The sequence below is a fragment of the Musca vetustissima genome, unplaced genomic scaffold (genome assembly GCF_032173495.1).
Source record: "Musca vetustissima isolate MV318-11 ecotype Yass unplaced genomic scaffold, APGP_CSIRO_Mvet_v1 utg13392, whole genome shotgun sequence".
NCBI classification, from domain to species: Eukaryota; Metazoa; Arthropoda; class Insecta; order Diptera; family Muscidae; genus Musca; species Musca vetustissima.
The window spans coordinates 68786-73143 of NW_026888014.1; positions in this window are offsets into that span (position 1 = coordinate 68786).

Below are 4358 nucleotides of genomic sequence, written 5' to 3' on the forward strand. Positions count from 1 at the left end.
AATTAATCGTTTTTGCATAATGGGACTAGGACCTACACTTTGTTTATAATTTAACATGGACAGACGGACGGACAGACGGACATGCACAAATCGACTAGAAAGTGATTCTATGCATATTCTCAAAAAAGGAATCATGGTGAAAAATGTTTAATTTAATTTTTTAATATACTCGGATATGGGTGTTATACTAACATTTTTACAGATTTTTATGTTCTGATATTATTTAGTAGTATGATAATCACACCAAGAGGTGGATATCTCACAGAATTTGTTACAGTGGTTCGCAGAAAATTGAAGTCCAGTGGTAGTTGTGTAGGGTATCATATAATTGGCCCCGTCAGACTATACTACTCAGCTCACTGGTTTAACATGGGACAATCAACCCCGCCGTGTAAAACATATGCACGGCATGTCAATGTGAAATCAAACAATGAAAAATTTTGTTTTCATTCCATATTCCTACCTGGGTTGGACCGGTAGACGGTATTGGTAATAGCTGCCACACTTTCTGTCCTTCTCTAAAGGATTTTAAACTTTTCGAGTAAAAACTTTACAAAGAGGACGCCATTTTGTTTTGTGTTTTACCAGTTTTGTGGGTTCAGGAATGGTTTTCGAGTAAAAAGTCGCAAAACTTGTAAAATTAGTAGATTTATTTAGGTTATTGAACGGAACTATTATTTTAGTCGTTTGTAGGCAAAAGTTCCGTTATTCCTACTAGCGGAAAAATAGTCATAAAAATAAGTCATATTTCAACAGACGGGCATTGCTAAATTGACTTAGAATTCAAGCGTAATCACATACCGTTATCATAGCCTGCCTGTAAGAAGGAGACAAATTATTTAATTTTCTGTTTTCTATTTACTTTCCTTACATGAACTGTTTTCCAAGAATTTCTCCAAGATCTCAAATTATATCTATTTAAGTTTGTTGTATGCAAGTAAATAGATGCATATACGTATGTAAGTGAATGTTTGGAGTTTGCTTTACTTTCCCTTGATTATGTTGGTATCAAATAAAACTTAGAATTATCAAATACAAGAATTCATTTCTACTCCTTTTTAATTGACAAATTTCTGTAGCACTTCAAATCTAATTGAATATATTTGGAATTCTGCAACTTCAAGTTCTTGTTATGATTGAAATTAAATATTAAATATTACCGAATACTTGTAATTATTTGAAGAAAATGTCTGAGGGAAACAAATATGAAATGGGGTAGGGCGGTATTGATGTAGCATTTGACAATGACTACTTTTATAAAATTTCTAAAATAGTATAGCAACTAATCGGAATGCCAAGGTAAAGACAAGTTGTTTGGATGATTATAAAGTTCAATTCAATTTAATATTTTTATATAATTAACAGATAATGTTCAATATAGCTCAATATTTTTAGATAGTCTACTTATAAATTTCCCAAAACTTCGGGGATTAAAAAAACACCTCATCGCAGAAAAATTCTAATGCATGCCCATGTTCCGGTCGTATGTTAATTTTTTTGTATAGGCCCAAATAATGCCTCGACCGTTAGTATTAAGGGTATATTAAGTTTGTTTTCCGGTACCCAAATGTTCGGAGTTTTCAGCGAGTGTTTCGACTGAAAAATCTTTCGTATTTTTTTTTTATACACACCAAAAAACAAAACTAAAAGATGAACATTGACACTATGTTCGCAAACAAATTCCTGTTAGCAGAGGCTAGTCGGGAAGTCGACTGAAAGCATCCTGAAATTTGAAACTGAGTATATAAAAGGGAGCAGTGTTACCGTTGGGAATTTTAAAAAAGTTGCACAAAAAGTCGTTCCCTTGAAAAAAGGTCGCATAGAAAAGTAAAATCGTCAATAAAACTGTTCCTAGAATATGTCAGATACCCTTGGACCTCAAAAACGAAGTAGACGAATCAAAATAAGTTTGAATTTACAAATAAAAAGGAAAATATAACTTAAGAAAAACAGGAAAGAAAAGTCGCACAAAGCTAAAAAAGTTACAAACAGAGTTACAGAGCATCAAAAAGGTTGCAAATTGCGACTTTAGTCGCACAACGGTAACCCTGAAAGGGAGAGACAAACCATGCTTGTAATCAGTCCGTGTAGAGCGACCAATCCGGATCAGTCAGTGCAAAGAGGTCAATCTGGCAAGACGTTTCCGAAAGAAATCAACAGCGGGGAACGAAGTAAGGGTTAGTGTACAATAGTGAAGAAATTGATTTAAAATTATCCGTGATTAACCCAACCGAAATCAAGAGCCGTCGTAGTCCTTTATTCAGAGAAAAGTGATTTTAACCTAACCGAAATGAAGAACCGTCGTGGGCCATTATTCAAAAATGTGATTTTTAAACAAACCAAAATAAAGAGCCGTCGTGGGCATTTATTGAAAGAAAAGTTATTTTAACCAAACCGAAATAAAGAGCCGACGTGGGCCATTAGGGATTTTAAACAAACCGAAATAAAGAACCTTATATCAAAAGCAACAGATACCGAAGCCCAATCCGGATCGCCACAACCATCAATTTGTGCTGGCTTTAGCTATTTGTGAACCAACAGCCGTACCGGAGCAGTAGCAGAACAGAGCCAGACGTTGCAGATTTCACGAATTTAAGTAGATGGAATATGTGTATCAGTTTTAGTTTCTAAATAAGGCGAAGTATTCTAAATTCGAAAATTTAACCACTCGCCCGACAGCTGCTAAAATTATTCCAGTGACAGCTCATTATATTGTTTACAAGCGTACAAAAGCATTTTGGTAAGATTTCCAAGCGTGATAGTGTGATTTCTTTATATTTGGCTGAAAAACCACAAGTGGCTATTGTTAGAGCACTCCAGCATTTTAATGTGATGCTGGTAGTGTAGCCCGACGTCAAGGAAGTTGACGGAAGAAAACACAACATCAGCTTAAATGGTTCAAAAAATAAAGAAACGACTTGATCGAAACGCGCGTCGCATATTGAAAAATGAGCTCGGGATAAAGCCATTATATTTCCAAAAAATGCAAGAACTTACACTGCAACGTAAAGAAAATAGATTCCAAAGGGCTAAAGAGTTGCTTCGCTTGGCTGAAAGTGGTGAACTGTCGAATTTGGTTTTCTCCGATGAGAAAACATTCGGTATTCAGCAGTCTGTAAACAAACAAAATGATCGTGTTTACTTGCCAAAGAGGTCAGCTGAAAATGTGCACCTTCGGTTGGCCACCAGGACTCAAGCGCCGGCCACGGTGATGTTCCGGGCCGCCATAACAGCCGATGGTCACTCTGCGCTCGTATTAATCGACAGTGGCATCAGAATAAATGCCGAATATTATCCTGATAATATTATGGAGAATGGGAATGGGTCAAAATACCACAGAGCAACATTCGGGCAGCGTGTGACGGTTTCATTGGCCGTTTGAAGGCCTTAATTCGTGCCAAACGTGACCAATTCGAACTAATCTAAACTTATTCTAAAATGTGATGCTATTTCCGACATATTTTTCTTTCATACGATAAAATTAAAAAAAAATTGTAAAAATTTTGGCGTTTTACTTTTTTATCTCACCCTGTATAAACAATACCTCCCAAACTCATTCGATGTAGCATAGTTCCATATGAGATCATTTCGCGTAGTGGGTCTTCAATGTTTGGCCCGGGTATTTAAATATTTAAATTTGTTTAAAGTATTCAACCTCCTGGAACTTGAAATGCCAAATGACATACACTTCCTTTGGAATATGCGGCTATATACCACGGTAATATTTTTCATTGTCACAAAATGTTCTTATGTATCTTTGACAAAAATGTCCAATATACGTCATTGTTTTTCTACATATCATCCATATAAGAGTGGTATGCAAACGCGCTACACATGCTTATCAGTCTGTAGTGTAGATCACTCCCCGTAATATCATACAAACATATCACATGTGGAAATGGGAAACTCATTTCTTATTTTTAGAATACAAACATTTAACTAGAAAAAAATCTTATCTTAAGTGGACTGTAGACAAAAATTGATCCCTGTTTAACTAAATATTCTCTCCTTTAAACAAGAGACTCAAAACAAGACATTCATTATCTTTATTAAACGAACATCCCAGTTTGCTACGCGAACATGAGTTGTTGATGGCGAAACAACTTATATAGGGAAATATTTCAATGGCTCACTTTCCGTATGTTGAAAGATATTACCGAATTTTTCAATCATATTATATGTAAGTAGGAAAAAATCTTTAGGCAGATAATTTATAGTGTACGCCCATGTTTGACATGGCCGCCAAATTATGGTCTCGACCGATTCCAAGTTTTGTGAAAAGACGCCAGTTGGTAGATTGCATAAAAAGCTTTGCAAAAACTGTTTAATCACTGCATAGACAACGGCCCATATGATAT